Here is a 19,982-nt window from a genome sequence, read left to right as displayed (position 1 = left end):
TGGCTAAGCACTGAGCTGAACTCATGAAATCCAGTGACAGAGAGGGAGGACTGATGTCCAAAGGGGTTAAGACTGGGCTGTTTTAACCCCCGGAAACAGCTGACCTGACAAGGGTTAGCTCTTGAATCCCAGACTGATGCATTGGAACCCAGCATGGGACTGATCAAGACCTCCTGAATGTGGGTATCAATGAGGAGGCCTAGGTAATCTATTGAGCCTTGGGTGATCAGTATTTATCCCGGGTATACAAATGGAGTTTGGACTCCCATCCAACAATTGGAGATGCACTCTCGCCTTGTACTCTTGGGGGAAGTTCTTGGCCCTGCCCTGCATGAAATGACAGACTATGGACACCCCCATGGAGGGCCTCACCCTCTCTGGAGAAATGAGGGGATATTTTGGGGGGGGTTGTTGGGAAGGTGCTAGAGATGGGGAGGTAAAGGGATTGGGACCTGGAATCGACATGTGAAGCAACCTTGTTTCTGTTTAAATTTAACTTTAAAAATAAAATAAAATAAATTTTTAAAAAAGAGAGAATAAAAGAAGAATAAGAAGAAAAAAAAAGATTGGCCTTTGAGTCACCATGTGTACCTGCATCCATCACCTACCTGGTGACCACTCACTACAATTAAGTAATTTGTTAAAAGCCATCTCCATCTCTGTCCCTATGCTTTCCCAACCTGCTGACTTCTCTGCAAAGCATCTCCATCATGATCCACCTTAACCTCATACCTTCCACTGGTCCATTCAAAGACTTATTTCATAAATTTCTTATGCTATCCTTATTTGCACCCCTCCATTTACTATGCAGTAAACTTTTCAGAAATGCACATGTGTTGCCATCCTCTTTCACACTTCTTGCTCTGAAAGACTCAACTTTCCTAGCAATTACTCTTGTCCAAAAACACCTTCTCATTCTTTACACATGTTAAACCTCAAACCTTACATATGTATGACAGCATGATGGTCATAACTTACATAAAGTGTACTCCTGTTGAAGGAAAATCTGAAAGTACTTGGCTTGAGGTTCATAGATTGATCCATTATGATATAAATGTAAAAACAGAAATCAAATGTACAAGGTCTAGGCATATACCTCAGTGAGAGTGCTGATGTCCATATTTCAAAGTCATTCTTGATTCCATAGAGAGTACAGCAAGGCCAGCCTGGCTTACCTGAGCCTGTGCTGAGCCCAGATGCTCAGCAGGCTGAGGCACTTGCTGAGATTTCCCAGAGCAGTGCTGTGGAGGTCAGAGGACATCTTGCAGGAGTCTGTTCTTCCCTTCCACTTACAAGTCCCTGGGATCTAATGGGGGTTAAAGGCAAACTCTTCTCCCTGTTGTGCAATCTCTAAAGATAAGAATAGGTAGAGTTTCTGTAGCATATGATAAAGAAAGATATCGTTTTAATTCTTTTGCAAATTCGGCCACAAAACCTTAAGTAGCTATAAATATGTCCACATATGCTTACAGCCTTATTAGTTTCAAAGACGTCCTGATATAATTTTATTGACTTAATCTTCCTGTTTCTGAAAAGGATTCTAACATAATCCCACTGTTGTCCTTCTTGATCTAAGAGATGGATTTTGTTTCCATTAGGGGTGCATAGAGGTTTTTGTTCTAAATCTTACTGGATTAGACTGCAAATTTTACTGAAACACCATTGTCATTTCAGCCTAATACCAGTGCGCTTAATAGTTTTGTTTTAATTCTGTATATTTTGCTTTCATTGATGTTAAAAACATGAAACATATTCTTGTTCATTGCATTAATGAAATTCTCTTGGTCATTATTTTTATTCAGTTTGTGTGTGTTATAGGTAAGGAAAAGAAATCCCATCTTTTAAATCTTGCTATTTTCTCTTTTGGAGTTCTTCACAGTTGCTTTAAGATTCTCAACAGAGTCCTCCACAATTCTGTGGACTGAATTACATGTTTAAGTTTCACATGTCTTCTGGTGCTCACCATACAAAGCATCATCTGTGACAAATATGAATTACATTGGAAATATAATTGACTATTTTACCAGCTATGGAATGTGAATCTATGACAATTATTCTTCAGATGCAAAGACTATAAGTTGGTGTTTTCAGAAGAATATGTTTCAGACAAATGCTTAGAATGCAACTGTGATATTATTTGTATGATAAAATATTCTCCTCCTGTTCTATTTGGTGAAAACTTGGTATTTCATATTTATCTCTGAAATTTATTATTTTCTACTTAGTAAATTTTTCATTTCAGTCCTTAAATATTTTTTAAAATTTTTAAAATTATTTGTGTAGGAGCATGCAGGGTTGTGTACTTGTGTATGTGTGTGTGTGTCTGTGTGAGTGTGTGTGAGTGTGTGTGTGTGTAAAGAGAGTTTAGGTGCCTGAACAGGACAGAAGAAACTCTAAGATCCCTGGATTTGGAGTTACAGGCAATAGTTGGCTGCCCAAAGTGAAAAATAGATTGTAGGAACTCGAATCAGGATCTACGTTAAAAAAAAAAAAGCCTGAGTTCTTAGGCACGGAGCTGTTTTTTCTGCTCTTGTTTTCCTCATAAATGTTATGCTTGAAACATGCTCTTTGTTTCCCATGATTTTCTAAATGTGCTTTGATGTAGTTTTTTCAACAATGCTTTCATCTCTGTTCAAGTATTTTGATTTCAATCTTTTTGTTTCCTAATAGGGAATTATTGGATAGTGACAACATTTGGTAGATTGTTGGACCTTCAAAATACGTTTCATGATTTTTGATTTTTATTGTTTGTGTCGGACCATTTTGTGAGATTTCAGATGTTTCATATGATTAGTGCAGTAACTATTTCTCCTGTCTCTTTGATCATTCTGTGTGCTTACTTCCAAGTACCTATTTAAAAGAGACTTCTGTGTGTGTGTGTGTGTCCATCTCTCACTCTCAGTACCCAAACCTCTATTTCTCTCAGTTGCCTCCATACATACACAATTATTTTCACTTTTACATTTTTGTATTTAGAAACAATGTTATTTTATATAAAATCCTCCTTCCCTCTCCTTTCCATCCTTCCATGCTCCCCACCAACTCTTCCCTAATCCACTCCCACCCACTCGCCAAGGATAGTGAGGCCCTCCATGGGGGAATCATCAAAATCTTTCACATCTTTTGGGGGAAGGACTAGGCCCTCCTGCATATATCAAGAATGAAATAGTATCCCTACATAGGGAATGGGCTCCCGAATTCCATTTGTACAACAGGGATAAATACTGGTTCCACTGTTAGAGGTTCCATAGCCTGCTCAGGCCTCCTAACTGGCATCCACATTCAGTCCCATGGTGTATCCCCAACTTTACGGCTGGGGTCCCTGTACTCTCACTAGATCAGGTCAGCTGTTTCTGTAGTTTTCTCCAGCACTGTCTTGACCCCTTTGCTTTTCACTTTTCTTTGTGATTAATATACACAGACATACAAAATCGCATGTGCTTTTTTAATTTGTTGTTTTTTAAATGTAGTTTATCTTTCTTGATTTTAAGTTGGTGATGATTAGCTTCTGTTTAACTTGAAGCTGGTATTACTACTGATATGAACTTTTTTTTGCTAATCACAAAATAGGAGACTCACAACAAAAAGGTACATATGTCAAATTATTCCACAAAATTTAAAGATAGTTCCAAAAATCCTTCTTTATTCGTCCTTATCAAACATTCACTGTTCTTCATTTAAACCAATATATTTCTATCTTATCACTTTACTGATTCAAGTACATAAATATTTACCTTTTCTTTGTATATGCTGATATGTATAAAGATGATCACTTACATTTGTTATTTGATTTAATTTAGATCATCCCTGTAGTACACACATGTATATCATGACAGATACCCTATTATGGTTTCAAGTCCTAACAACATGATTCCATGTAATAGTGTTTATTTTATTGTGACATAATTATCATTTATGCTTATAAACAGTTGCTTTTATCCATATTTTCTTGATGAACCTTCTGATATTTCCAACTTTTGGAGTTTCAGGGCATGCATGTGTGTTTGCTTTTGCATGTGGAAACCAAAGTCACCTTCTGGTATCATTCCTTGGGGCTGTCCACCTATCTCTGTTGAGACATAGCTTTTTATTAAGCCTTGTGCTCACAAAGAAGGCTTGTCTGGCAGGCCAGAGAGCTCCAGCATTCTGCCCATTTCCATCTCCCCAGCACTGGAATTTAAAGGGAGAATCAAACTCAGGCCCTCTTGCTTGTTCATTGAGCACTTTACTGATTGAGTTATCTTTCAAGCCCTATTTCCAGATTTTGGCACTAATGAGCTGTACTCACTTTGCACATGTCTGCAGAGAAAGCTTGCCTAGTAATGAAGCTAAAAACCACCTTCAAGTTCTGCTTTACAGATACAGACAACAGGGGCCTTTCCAAATGTTTGCCCTCATTATAAAATGAAAAGAAATTTCTGCATTTAATCTGGGTCAAAAGTCATCAACTTCTAGGTACCCAAGTTAACATTTTCCTCAAATTGTTTAATTAATTGTTTTGCCAGTGCCTCCATAGGATTCTTTCATGTCTGCTCTTCTGAAACAGAATTGGAAATATGAGTCATTGTATTCAGAATACTCACTGTCACTTGTAGGATGTATAAGATTTTAGTTTGTTGCCACTGGCTTAAAGACATTTTTTGTTAAAAATCAATTAAATTTCACACATTTTCCTATTTTACATTATCATCCTTCCAATTGTTTAAGTGCTTCTATGAGTTTGGCACACATGTGTGCATGAGAGTATATGTCTATGAGGTTCTTGATTCCATAATTATTTGCAGGCAATCAAATGTGAAGAAATTTACTGCAATAATCATTTTAAAGCACAGTTAGAGATTGTATTCAGGGTTTTTGAAGTTGGATCTCTGGTTAAGAGCACTGACTGCTTTCCCTGCCATCCCAAGTTCAGTTTACAGCCCCCACATATAGGTTTACAACTACCTATAACTCAAGTCTCAGAGAATCTGACACCTACTGGCTTCCATGACACTGCATGTATGTACACACACACACACACACACACACACACACACACAGGTAAAGTACTCATACACAGAAAATAAAGGTAGGTTAATGTTTAGAAACCAATTTTTTTCATATTTTTAAAATCAATTATATTAACACCATTCTTGAACTTTTAAATGCATTTTAACTATCTATTTATTCATTAATATAAAAAAGACAAGTTTTTTTTTCAGAAAGCAGTAACGCTTGCAGCTACCTTTTGCCCCAAATGCACTGCTAGTTCCCTGCAGTGTAGAAACCAATTTTTAAAAGTTTTGAGGTAACAGAAGCAAAACCATACCAACAGCAGAAGAACTTATGCTAATAGTGATAGACAGATATTTCCCTGAACTGGTGAAAATTCACAAAAGAATATGTCTACTTATAAATAGATAGGGACCTCTTTCAGGGAGTTAGTATTTCCTTTCATCATTTAGAGTTCTGGGATATAGCTCACACTGTCAGTCCAGCATTTGTTGAGCCATCACTCTGGACCAAGCATACTCTTCCTTCTCTGCTTCCTCTATTTGTCATAATTGAGGAGTCATTGAAGATCAACAGGTGTTATAAGGACAGATACACATGATTCCTGGCTCTCTGTTCACTAATATTGAGAACAGATTCCAGATATTTAGTTTGTAGTCCAATTTTGTGTATGTTATCTTTCTCAGAATTTCTGCATCTTCCCTGTCACTTAACCCTCTAATTTGATTTAACCCTTTCCATTCCATTTTTTCTTTAACCTAATATTAAAGACATATTCAATAAAATCACATGGAAAGTTACAAGATTCATAAAATATATGTGTACTCATATATAAAGATTTAAAATGCATTTATTATGTAACAGGATGACAATATCCTAACTAGACACAGCAATCTAATGACTAAAGTGTCCAATACTGAGAAATGGTTTTCTCTTTTGGATTTGTTGCCCAATAGAGTCTCATAGAATATCAAAACTTATAGGCAACTGCTCTTGGTAGCCTACATGAACTTGATGGTAAGAGATTCTTGGTGAAGATAGGACACATAAGGTATAGCACATGGAGAAAAGAAGATTTTTCCTTACCTGGAAGCTTCATCCCTACTGGCTATGTTTAATCAAACTGGAAGGTACTGTACATGCTACTGGAGGAGAAAAGTAATAAATAAATCACAGCCAGTTGTGAAGCTTGAGAGCTACAGAAAACATTACTAAAGGGAGAAGGTAAAAGCAACTTGATCTGAGTACTGCCATTTTGAATTCAGACTCCATTTTAACTGTAGGGTGAAATAAATTTTAGGTTCCCTAGCCTGTAGGATGAAAACTTTCCAATGGCTCACCACTCTCCTCCCCAAACCACAGAAATAGTCATTATGCATCTTCAGCTCTTTGGAAACCTATGGCTGTTCCTAACACAATAAAGAATGAGTGGTTCTCACTTTCTGGACTGAAAACCTTGCATTGTATATTGACTCACAATGACAGGACACTCAAGGAATCCCCTAATTTCTAAATCCTGAGTTGTGAAAAACTTTAGCTTGGCAACAAATATTTGTGATTTCTGTTCTTACAAACCCTTCTTCTGCCTCTGCTTGGGACTGTAAGGAGAAATAAGGATTCTGAGTCCTTGTCCCGCATTCCTGTTTGATCAATGACCTACTTATGTGACAATTTAATAAAATCTTTGGAATCCATAAGTGTTGTCTCTCTCTTTCATAGCTTGTAATAGGCTAGGTATAACATTAGTTTGGAAAGACATGCCTCCAGGAAAAATAATGGCATGAACAAAATAAAAATATCCAACTTCTTTCTGATTGGATCTAAGTCCCTCTACACAAGATAAACTCCATATCTGATACCATTACTGGGGACAAGAAGCTATGATTAGAACATCTGTGTTCTATGGAGAAACATACTACTATTATTATGTTGAATGGATAGAGTATTAGACTCACTTTTAATATTTTATTGTTATATCCATAGAGTAATGTATTTCTCAACCCTTATAAGAGAAACTTCTATTTTAAGTAGATGGTGATTAACACAGAGACACACAGGTGACCAAGGTACATATTATAAGAGACTTCACAATGGTCAGCCCTAAATGGAATGACTATACCACACCCTCTTCTCTCAATGTTCAGTGATCATTGATGAAGAAGGTTCAGAAAGAGTGTAAGAGCCAGATACCAGTCAATAATAAAAGAAAACAGTGTATGTATAGCACAGAAGCTATACATACAAAGTCACAACATTTGAGATGGAATGTTCAAGACCTGTGCTATCTCAAGGCAGACAATATCCCAGCATAGAGTGAGGAGCTGTCCATAAACAAGAAACATCGACAACAGGCTGTAATATTTGTATGCTTGTGGACCTTCCTCTACATAGATTATTGTTTCTCTTATTCCTCATCAGAGAAGCTTCTGTTTGCAGTAGGTGATGATTAACACAGACACCTGCAACTGGTAAAGACAATAAGAGATTTCTTAATGCTAATACCTAGATGGGATATCTGCATCACATCACCTCCCAAGTCACAGGGATCATTGTGAAATAGTGGATAAGAATATTTATAAAAACCAGAAGTGCTGGAAAACTAAAAGGAAACAATATTTTCCAGGTATTGCAGGACAGCTATGAACACATATGAACTCACAACAGTTGTGACAATTAGCAAAGGCCTGCAAAATCTTAACCCAGACAAAATGCCAGTATGGAGAGGGAAGGTAAACATGAAATCCCAGGCATTGCTGAGCAGCTATTGGTAATTGATTAGTGCTCGAATGGATTCCTCTCTTTTATTTTTAAATTAATCTTATTTTACATACCATTCCTAGTTTCTTTTCCCTCCTGGGTCCCATTCCCTGTTGTCCCCATCTTCTCCCCACCCCATCCTCCACCCACTCCTCAGAGAGGTGAGACTTTGCATGGTGAATCAACAAAATCTGTCACACCACTTGAGGCAGGACCAAGGTCCTCCCTCTGTATCTAGGCTGAGCAAGGTATTTCTCCATAGGGAATGGGCTCCAAAAAGCCAGTTCATGCACTATAGATAAATACTGGTTCTTCTGCTAGTGACTCCACAAATTGCCCAAGCTGCCCAGCTGTCATCCACATTTAGAGGGCTTATGCAGGTTTCCCAGTGGTTAGTCTGGCGTCAGTGAGTTTCCGCTTGTTCTGGTCAGCTGTTTCAATGGTTTCCTCCATCATGGCCTTGACCCCTTTGCTCATATTATTGCTCCTGCCTCTGTGCTTAGCTGTGGATCTCTGCATCTGCTTCCATCAGTTACTAGATGAAGGTTATACGGTGACAATTAAGACAAATCAATCTGATTATAGGGAAGGGCTGTGTTCGAGATAATGTTTCTCTGTGTCTTTGGAGGCTGTCCTTGAACTAGCCCTTGTAGACCAGGCTGATCTTGAACTCACAGAGATCCACCTGCCTCTGCCATCCTAGTGCTGGGATTAAAGGCATGGGCCCACATTGTTCGGCCTTAAGGTATGCTCTTATTGTTTAGATTCTTAACAAGGTCATCCTTGTGGATTCCTGGCAATTTCTCTAGTGCTGGGTTTATTGCTAACTACATAATGGCTCCCTCTATCAAGGTATCTCTTTCCTTGTTCTCATTCTCTTTCTTTCCCCCAACTAGACCTTCCTGATCCCTCATGTTCTCTTCCCCTTATCCTTCTCTTCCCAACCCCTACCACCTGTCACCCTCCCCTATGCTTCCAATTTATTCAGGAGATCTTGTGTATTTCCTCTTCCCTGGGGAATCCATGTGTGCCTCCATTATGTTCCCAGACTCTTCTTTTATAAAGGATTTGGCTACCAGTAGGTTGGTAGGCCATGCTCTAGTAGAAGATCACAAAGGCAGAAATATATGTGTAGCACAAATTGTTCTTCATGAATTTTCTTTTACAAATAGGATGTAAAGTTGGATGATGAGGATAATGAGAGGCTGGTTTTGAAGTAGTTGATGAAAGGGAATGAATATAATCAAACTACATTACATGCCATTTTCAAGGTAACAGCTAACTAATAATTTAAAGGCCTTAAAATGATTATTTCTGTGTCTTCAGTTTTGTGGGGTGGCTCTAGATAATGCTCCTTATCAATGTTAATCTGACAGTTATTATTGTAATTCATCTTTGAAAAGAAAGTGTCCCTCTAAGTCTTCTAAAGATTCTTTAAAACCCCCAGAAACAGCTGACCAGACAAAGGTTAACTCTTGAATCCCAGGCATCAGCCTGGGAATCTAGCATGGGACTGATCAAGACCCCCTGAATGTGGGTGTCAGTGAGGAGGCCTATGTAATCTATTGAGCCTTGGGCAGCAGATCAGTACCCATCCCAAGTATATACACGGACTTTGGACTCCCATAGAACAATGTGAGGTGCATTCCCACCCTGAACTCTTGGGGAAGGGTCTAGGCCCTGCCCTATATGAAATTACAGACTATGGACATCCCCATGGAGGGCCTCACCCTCCCTGGGGGAATGAGGGGATAACGGGGGGGGGTTGGGGGGAGGGCACGGGAGGAGGGGAGGGAAAGGGAGAGGGACCTCGTACTGACTTGTGAAGCAACATTGTTTCTTATCTAAATTTAAACTGGAAAAAAAAGACAAAAAAATAAAGCAAACAAGTAGGATTAAAAATAAAAATAAAAAAATCAAATTTTACCCATTGGATTTTTTTTTAAAACACTTTTACTGTATTTTTTTAATTCTTCACTCTGATCTTGATATTGAAAGTACTCAAAATGGTTGCAGTCAATAAACACCTATGAACAAATCTTAAATTTTCTATTTCATGTGATATAATTTATAAGGAATAAAGAAGATTCTGTGTTAGGTACTTCTATATTGCTATGTCAAAACACTGTGACCTAGGCAACTTAGAGAAGACAGCATTTTAATTGTTCTATTGTCTCAGAGGGTTATAGTACTGATGGAGCAACAAACACAATCTGGTAGAGACAGTGAGAGCTCATATCTTGCTCTCTCGTACCTACCTCAAGTAGGAGGTAAAGAGATAAAACAGTAGGAACAGTACCAGTCTTTTGAAATCTAAAAAAGCAACAAAACTCTTCCTATGTTAAAATTCATTACACATGGCTCCATCTTCTAACGTTTTTCCAACCATTCTACTAACTAGAGAACAAATATTAAAGCATATGAGCCTGTTGGGAAAATTCTTATCCAAACCATCACAGATTCCTTTCAGGATTGTAAGAATAAGAAATTGGAGAGACATGCTGAAAACTAGTGTCTTCAGGATGTGATAGGGCCATTTGACTCATAAATTTGCAACATCTTTCAATACATCAACAAGAATGGCATAATGGAAAACCAGTCAAAATTTTACCGTGGATTAGAGTCTCTCATGTGGCACAATTTCTGACTGAGGAAATGTAGCCAGTTGAAAACTGTTGGGGATGGAAATTATTTTCAGGAATTCTGCCTCTGGTATTTTGTTTTTGCTCCAGTTGATGCTCCCACACCATACACCAACATGTGCACACGGGTAACAACTATAGGATCCAGTAGGTTATAATAAAAAGAAAAAATACACAAAGAATAAACAGAAAGCTTTAAAATTGACTTAAGGAATGTGGATATGTTCAAAATAAGTTGTACACACATATGAAGTTACCAGACCATTTTTTGTGAAGAATCAAAATGATACTGTGGTTTTGACATATTAAATATTTACTCACTGTAGTTGTTTCACTCAACACCATGTACTCTTGGCTATATGAGAGAAAATAATCATTCAACATATTTTCTGTAATATACTGTCATTGGATATTGCTCTGGACTTACCTCTCTTCCTTGATGCAGATATTCCTTTTCAAATGAATTCAGTCAAATCATGGAGTACAGTGTAGAAGGTACCTAGAGAGTATTATAGATTAACACTGTACTGTGAAGTATGAGTGTGTACAGTGAACAAAGTTGACATTGTGCAGGTAAAGGCTCTCACAGTGTTAGAGTAGACCATGTTCAGAGAAACTGCTGTGGAAACAAGAGTAAATGGTTGACATTTGACAATGCCCAAAGGGACCACTGTGCTGTCACCAACTCCTCATTTCAGATGGACAATACACTAATTAATAAGGTGTTTTGGAATAGACAGCTCTTTAGAGAGGCAGTTTCCTATCCAAGTAACTGACAGCCCCAATAACATTAAACTTTCATGGTAGGGGTATGTGTTTATCTTTAGTCTTTATCATAAATCTCCCTTGTTGATAGTATCATAGTACTGTTAAAATTTTTGAGGCAATTGAGAACATGAAGTCTTTACCCAGAGGAAAAGAGCATGTCCCATTCATTTCACCAAAAATGATGTAATGAAATAGATTTGAGATAATTAATGAAGTAAAACAGAAACAAAACTAAGTCTCTAAAAATAACATTAGTTTTCATAGAAAACATTATTTGCTTTAAAAGGGCTGTTGAAATGTGCACTATTTCTAGTTTGTTCCCCTTGTTAAATCTGCTGCCTTTTGAGGTAGTGTTTTCTGTCTGAAACCAAACTGTGCTTCTTTCCCTACATCCTCTTACAGAGTATAAGTCATCGTAACTGTGATGCTGCCAATTCAGAGAAATAAAAGCTTCACCTCAAAGGAGGTGACAATTCATGCTGAAGCAAAATATGAGTAACCATGGCATAGGAGCACAAATTAAGTTTACCATAAATTGCATTTTCCAACATATATCTATGAAATTTTTATGGAACAGGAACCAGAAAGTCATACATCAAGACATGTTTACATTCATTCCTGAATATCTCACATAAATGGGTTACAGAGAAGCGGACAATTCTGCTATAGGCCTGAGTAGTTACCTAGCAGCACTGTTAGTCTTTCAGTTTATGGAAACTAGCAATCTGTTCATACATTCCAAATGATTTACCTAGTTCTCACAAAAGGTTCTTAACACACAGAAAAGGAGCTGCAGTGGGCTTCCAAGTCTCAGTTTCATGTAGGCCATGGTGCAGAGACACTATGGCAGGTGAGCTTGAACATAGACAGCATGGTGGATTCCTGCCATGGTACAGAAAGGCTGTGCCCAAGCTTCACAGTGTATTGAATGGCAGATTTAGCAGAAATATAAATATGCCTTGACTCCAAAATTTAAATCTAAGGACATGTTACTTTGGAAAAGAGGTTCTGCTTTTGTTTCCATGGAAGATGAAAAGCTGTAGATTCCTTCCAGACTATTACGTTTGATCAAACAATACCCCCCTGAAGCAGTGGCCAAGATGATCCAGCATCCAAAACAGCTGAGACCATGCCCTCACACAGACCACTATAGCCAGGATTTGGTCAGGGTTCTGGGTTTTCTCATGATCTCCTTGGGATTGAGAGCATCCTCAAACATCAAGAAACAGTTTGAAGAGGACTTCACCAAAATTCCCTAATGGGGTTGATGATAAATGGCTAATGATCACAGTTAATCTCTTTCTAAAGAAAAACAAGGGAATATGATGCAGAAATGAATACTTTGCATTGGTATGGATTATGATGCAAAATTAAAGTGAATATTGTTATATGTATATTTCTGCTCTTGTTAATACAACTCTTTAAAAATGTAATGAATCATTAAATACAGATTATAGGCAGTAACCTATAGTCAAAACTTACATTAGTTAGGTTTTCTAGATATACAGAGATAAAATATCTGTATACATATAACAATATTCACTTTAATTTTGTATCAGAGATATATTTTAAATGGCTAGGTATTCTTCAAAATCTTTCAAAGGCCTACAGATTGTGGCATGTAAATGGTTTATTAGGTTTTTTCATAACAATGAGACATAACTGCTCCTAGCAACACCAATTGCATCATAATGAAAGATGGGTATTGAACAAACTCGTTAATGGAGTTTGCTTTCAACATAGCAGGGAAACCCATTTGGACAAGAAACTGTTCTTTCCTGGACTGCTTGACAGCATGATGTCCAAACTGAGCAATTATGTCAGAGAGGAAGATGGACATCTAAGAAACTCATTATGGTGTTTTCCTTCAACATGGCAAGGATGACCATTTGGACAAGAAAGTCTCTTGCCTGGACTGCTTGACAGCATACTGTCCAAACTTCACAAACAGGATACAAAGAAAAGTGACTGCTGAACTTGTCAAGGGAATGAATCCTCCTTGAAGTTTCTTGCTTCATCAAAAAGTCTGCCAGACATTCTGAGCCTATAGGCTGAAAAGGGATGCCCCACATTACAGAAGAACTTTGGATGACTGTCCAGGCAGCAAGATGTCTCTATCAATTCTAGAGCTCATATTATATCCTTCTGGGGTCTTTGATGGAGTTGAAGACAGATAGTTATTGTTAGTGTTTTCCTTTGTTATGATGGAAGATAAGTTATACATAAAACTTTAGACTCACAAAGATAGGATAATAGATAATAAAACTATAGTTCTTGTTTGATAACTGTTTTTTATACTTAATTTTGATATGTTAATGTTAGAACATTCCTTGTTATTTAGACAGAAAAGAAAAGATGATGAGGGATGTCCTTCTGTATGTTGTAAATATGTTTATCTCTTTGGTTGATGAATAAAGCTGCTTCAGTCAGTGGACCAGCCGGATATTACCAGGAAGGAAGTATATACATGGCTACTAGACTAGGAGAAAGCTTGGAAGAGGAACACAGAGAGGAGTCTAGAGAGGCATCACCATGTAGGTGCTGAAGGTGAAAGAGTCCCTGGCTTCGCTGCTAAGTCAAGATCACATGGAAATATACAGATTAATATAAATTAGTTATTAATTAAAAGAGAGCTAGCCAATAAGAAGTCTGAGATATTGGCCAGTTTATAATGAATATAAACCTCCCTTGTGTTCATTTGGGATGAAATACCTGCAGACCAGGTACAATGGAATCTTCCATCCACCATTAGGCTTTCAAATCCTTCTTTCTAAGAATTCCTGTTCACTATATTCTTATCTTCCTTATAATTAGTGAGTTATCAGGGAAACAAGAGTGAGCTCTGATACCTTTTATGAAGGATAGGAGCCATGCTCAAAACCCTTCAACGTTAGTATATAACTATCTAGCTCAAATATTTGCAATGAATTTCCTATTGTTACTAAGGCAGTAGAAATGGAACATACAAATATTGAAGAATGAAATAGTTATATTTCAAGATTCAAATAAATGAATGCGTAAATAGCATGCTCCATTCATTACTGGAAGATAAAGGGCTTCCCTAGCCTTTCTTCCTCTTCCTTTCAATTCTCCCCTTCCCCTCTCATCTGAATTCATGGAAATAAAATAGTTGTATAGAGAACGCATCAGAGACTAGAAGCAGTGACTGACTATGATAAACTTGAAGCCTTTTTAACTTGTCAATGTAAAAGTTTAGATTTTCCTCTAGGATGACTGGGAATCTAAAACCTGGATAGTGATATAGAATGTAGCTTTGAATTATAAACTCTTCAATTTCATTACAAATACATTATAAAATGTCAGCAAAATGTGGATGAAAGATGCAGTGATCAAAACCATGGTGGGGGAACCCACAGAAAGAAACTGACCTGAGCAAGTGGGAACATACAGACTCCAGCCAGACATTTGGGAACCAGCATAGAACTGAACCAGGTACCCTGAATGTGGGTGTAGTTGGGAGGTCAGGGCAGTCTATGGAGCCTCTGGCAGTGGAGCCAATATTTATCCCTGGTGCACAGGCTTTGGGGGCCCATTCCTCATGGAGGGATATTCTCTTAGTCTTGAAAAACTGGGATGGACCTAGGCCCTGCCTCAAATGAATGGACAGACTTTGGACATCCCCAATGGGAGGCCTCACCCTCCCTGGGGAGTGGATGGAGTTGATATGGAGGTTGGTGGGTGTCATGGGAGGAGAGGAGGGAGAGGGAACCAAGATTAGGATGTAAAGATTGTTTTAATTTAAATAAAAAATGTAATAAGATGCAGTGGTAAAGACAGGAAAACTTTTGACCAGATCAAATATGTCAATGAGATACCATTATCTGAAAGAGAAGAGAAGGACAAGAGGTTACAGCAGCATCTCACCTTGTTAGTGAATTTGTGTTGGTGGACATGCCTCTTTGGGTATGGCTTCTGAGTTGGATGGATGTGACCTGAAGGTGGAGAGCAGAGTGTGGGCTCTTTCTCTCTCTCTTGGGTCATGGATAAATTAGGAAGGGCAGAGACTGCATCTTTTGGAGCAGAAAGACTGAGACTCTTCTTTACTATTACCTGTGCAAGTTGTTCCCCAATAAAACATCCATTTATCATTTATTTTGTGTCTAGTAAGCTCATTACTACCCGACATTAAGGAGGTTGGGTAGAGAGTAGAGGGGGGGTTCATTGTCCATATCATCAGTTAGGTTCATCTGGCTTCCTTGCCACTAAGTCAAGGTACCAGAAATATAAACAATATACATATACATATATATATATATATATATATATATATATATATATATATATATGGCTGATTGGTTCCTCAGACCATAGATGATTATGGAGACCTGAGATTTTGTATGTTTATAATAAAATTATCTTGGTCTATTTAAGCCCCCTAAATAGAAATGCATGCTTATCACTGTTTATGACCTAGCTTCCTTATGAGTATTAAGTAAATAATTTGAACTCTCTAGTTTCCTGAACCTAAAATCTAACTTTTGATAGTATCTGAATTCTACAGCAGAGATTTCTCCACTTTGCTGTAAACTGCCAATTTGTGGTTTCCATCACCATTTTTAAAAAGTGCCTCAGTTATGTTCTTCGTTATATTACTATCAAAACTACATAAAACTGTTTACCATATTGGAACATATTTGGGAAAATGCCAATTATTGTTTCAGGTTTATTACTTGTATTTAGCTCTAGATTTCATTATTTCTGATTCCTGATGAAGTAAGAGCTGTGTCTTGAGTGTTCTCATTGCATGCTCATTGGAAAAAGGAAATTCAGACTCAGAAGTAAAAGTCACGACAAAAAAAACTGGAAAGAATTCAGAATCTTAGTGATTGCATTAATTTATTCTTTGTATACATCAGCTAGGCACATCAAACAGAACATTATAGAGAAGGGCATGAGTGGAATATGACATGGAGAAGCTACTTTCTGTGTGCTTCACTGAACTATCATAATGATAAAGAGATAACCTTGGCTCACACATGGGCCACCATGGGATGTAAGGTGTCTGTGAAAGCAATTGCACCTCTCTTGACTCTTCCTGTACTAGGGTTAGGGATCTAGGGCCCCAGAAACTTGATGGCAGTCAAGGCGGCCTGTACCAGTGACTTTCAGGCTTTTGTTTTATGAGTTTGAAGAATGAATTTCCTGGGTCAAAGAAGGTGTGTTTTAGAAAGAAATATTTTACTATAGGAAGCTTTAAGAGAAAGAAACAAGGCTGAGCTCCTGTTCAGCAGAAGGGGCCCTCTGGAGTGGAAGACCATGACGCCTCACTGCTTTTAAGATGATAATGCATGCTGGATGGAGAAAACTAGATGGAGACAAGCTGGTCATTCCAATGTCCATTCCAAGTGCTGAGATGCTCTACAATTTCAGTAAATTATCAATATTGATTCCAGGAAAGAGTATGTCTTTAGGGGAAAATCACAAAGGAAAAAACCATACCCAGTTCCTGGTATTGCTAGATTCTTACTACAGTGGAATCAATGGCATTCTTAACTTAGATACTTATGGCATACAGGCCTCCAGCATTGAGGAGGCTGACAACAGACCTAAGAGCATTTCCAACTTATAGCCAAGGAAGAATTTCTCTGTATTTCTTTTGGGTCTTTTTTCTTTTTCTCATTCTTTTTTTCCCTCAACAGATGTCTACCTCTAGGTCTCACCAATGACAACAAAATAGAAACAAAACCCAAGTGTGATAGCTAGATGTTAACTTTTTCCCTTGGAGGAAGATCATCCTCTTCTATTTCAGCCATCAGTCTCTCCTCTCCCTGGCTATTTTTGGTTTTAGGAGATCCAAGAGTATATAGGAATACATAGTGAGCTAACTGAAGGTGGAACCCCCTTCAGTGATGCTTCATGATGTCATTATTCATGCTAGGGTGAAGCTTTATTTAGTGTTGCAGCTGCTTTAGAATTACCTGCAATCCTGTAGGTTATACTATATTAATTAATTAAGTGATACTAATAAACCCATCTGTTCTCCAAGCTACACTTGATACAACTGTTTCTTTGTTCTGTCAGCATCCTATCTGAGGTAAATAGATTGATTTTCACTTCTTCTCAGGAAAAATATAGAACACAATCTATTTCAGAAAATCTGTGACAGCAAACTATAGTGAAGGCAATTTGTCATGTCAAAGGGAAGTATGAGGTGGGGTAGCTTGAAACGTCAGCACCTTTTGTTCAGGAAAGGTAACCTAGAGTTTCAGAAAAGAAGAGCACGACTTAGGGCATTTGTACAATATAGAGGGCATTAATGGGCCAAACAGTCCCTTCTGATTACTAGTTACTCTTTATATTTCTGTCATAGAAAGAAATTAAGGTAATTTCAGGGACAATAAAGATGACTCAATAAATAAGAGTTCTTGCTACTGTTTCAGAGGACCTGAGTTGGGTTCACAGCATTACAGGCCTCTAGATGGTCTGTGGATCTGTAACTGTGGCCACACTCCTTTGGGTGTCATTTCAGGTGGACAGAATTTGAAAGAGAGGAGCTTGAGGTATGGATTTCTTCTGAGTACTCCTTCTGGTAGGTCAGCGGATCCAGTAAGAAGCACAGGGAAACGCTCCCACAGTTCTTTGTATTTTTCTGTGTAATTGTTCCTCAACAAACACCTATTTATCATTTATCTTGGGTCTAGTGATATAATTACATCCTTGCCTTCACAGCACCTAATTGCATGCTGGAAAACTCTTGACTGCTTATAACTTCAGCTACAATCTATTTAACACTCTGGGTTCACCTGAACTCATATGCACATAAATACATGCACACACACACACACACACACACACACACACACACACACACACACACACACACACAATTGTGAGTTATCAACCTCCAGTCTACTCAGAGAAGACTACTTGGGCAGAGGTTTAAGCCATGAGAATGTCTTCATTATTCAGCTGACAGCTATGTTTTATGTATTCGGACCCCTATGTGGTTTCTAGACTTCCTCAGGTAGAGCTTTTTTTATTTAAGTTTTTAAATTTAAATTAGAAACAAATTTATTTCCCATGTCAAAGGTTAGGATCAGGTTGAGGTTTTAAGCACAAAACCTCATCCTGAGCTCTCTGCTCCTCCCTGTTCTAGACACAGCCGCATCTCTTTGTGCAGTGCCAGCCTCGTTCCTGAGACACAATGGTGAAGATCAGAATGAACAGATTTGGCCATATTGGATGCCTGGTTACCTTTATTTCTGGCAAAGTGGACATTGTTGCCATCAATGACCCCTTCATTGACCTCAACTACATGGTCTACATGTTCCAGTATGGCTACCCATGACAAGTTCAAAGGTACAGTCAAGGCTGAGAATGGGAAACTTGTCATCAACGGGAAGGCCATCACCATCTTCCAGGAGTGAGATCCTGCCAACATCAAATGAGTTGATGCTGGCGCCGAGTGTGTTGTGGAATCTACTGGTATCTTCACCACCGTGGAGAAGGCTGGGGCCCACTTGAAGGGTGGAGACAAGAGGATCATCCTCTCCGCACCTTCTGCTGATGCCCCCATGTTTGTGATGGGTGTGAACCATGACAAGTACGACAACTCCCTCAAGATTGTCAGCAATGCATCCTGCACCATCAACTGCTTAGCCCCCCCCCGGCCAAGGTCATCCATGACAACTTTGGCATTGTGGAAGGACTCATGACCACAGTCCATGCCATCACTGCCACCCAGAAGATATGGATGGCCCATCAGGGAAGCTGTGGCATGATGGCTGTGGAGCTTCCCAGAACATAATCCCTGCATCCACTGGTGCTGCCAAGGCTGTGGGCAAGGTCATCCCAGAGCTGAACGGGAAGCTCACTGGCATGGCCTTCCATGTTCCTACCCCCAATGTGTCTGTTGTGGATCTGACATGTTGCCGGGAGAAAGCTGCCAAGTATGAAGACATCAAGAATTTGGTGAAGCAGGCAATCGAGTGCCCACTGGAGGGCATCTTGGGCTACACTGAGGACCAGGTTTTCTCCTGCGACTTCAACAGTGACTCCCACTCTTCTAACTTTGATGCTGGGGCTGGCATTGCTCTCAATGACAACTTCGTAAAGCTCATCTCCTGGTATGACAATGAAGTCGGCTGTAGCCTACATGGACTCCAAGGAGTAAGAGACCCACCCTGGACCATCCACCCCCAGCAAGGACTCGAGCAAGAGAGAGGCGTAGGCTGCTGAGCAGTCCCTGTCCAACAACCCCCACACTGGTCATCTCCCTCACAGTTTCCATTCCAGACCCCCAGAATAAGGGAGGGGCTTAGGGAGCCCTGCTCTCTTGAATACCATCAATAAAATTCACTATACCCATAAAAAACCCTCATCCTGAATTGACACACCTCAGTTATCAAGTTACCAGAACTGCAGAACTCCAAAAGCAAGGTTAATACACTCAGCGACTTTCCCAGAACTATGGACTTTCTCTAGAACTAGGTCTTTGTTCTTGTTTTTGCAGGTGTTGCTGCCTATGTGCTAGGGTCCAAGGCCTGTATAGTACTTTGATAATGGTGTCAATTTTGCTAAGGTCTGGGGACCTATTAATGTCTGAGCCTCTATCAACACACACACACACACACACACACACACACACACACACACACACACACACACTTGCACACACACTTGCAAGAACAGCAACAAAACTGGTCTGCCATAAGAAGCTTAGTCTGAATAGGAAGGGACATATTCACATCCCTTCATTTACTTGCAAGACTGATTCATTCCACAGGCTTCTATCCTCTCAAATGAAGAAAGCAATTGACAGTAATGTGAGACCTCTGTGCAATATCCCTGTTACTGTGTACT

General features: G+C 38.9%; 1 pseudogene; it reads left to right on the top strand.

Moving 5' to 3' along the window:
* Positions 1-18,324: 18,324 nt before the first annotated feature.
* On the top strand, positions 18,325-19,358 carry LOC101841555 (annotated as a pseudogene).
* The last annotated feature ends 624 nt before the right edge of the window (positions 19,359-19,982 follow it).

This window comes from Mesocricetus auratus, unplaced genomic scaffold (genome assembly GCF_017639785.1).
Source record: "Mesocricetus auratus isolate SY011 unplaced genomic scaffold, BCM_Maur_2.0 Super-Scaffold_100676, whole genome shotgun sequence".
Classification (NCBI taxonomy): domain Eukaryota; kingdom Metazoa; phylum Chordata; class Mammalia; order Rodentia; family Cricetidae; genus Mesocricetus; species Mesocricetus auratus.
The sequence above is the reverse complement of the archived record's forward strand: the minus strand, read 5'-3'. Positions and strand labels throughout refer to the sequence as shown.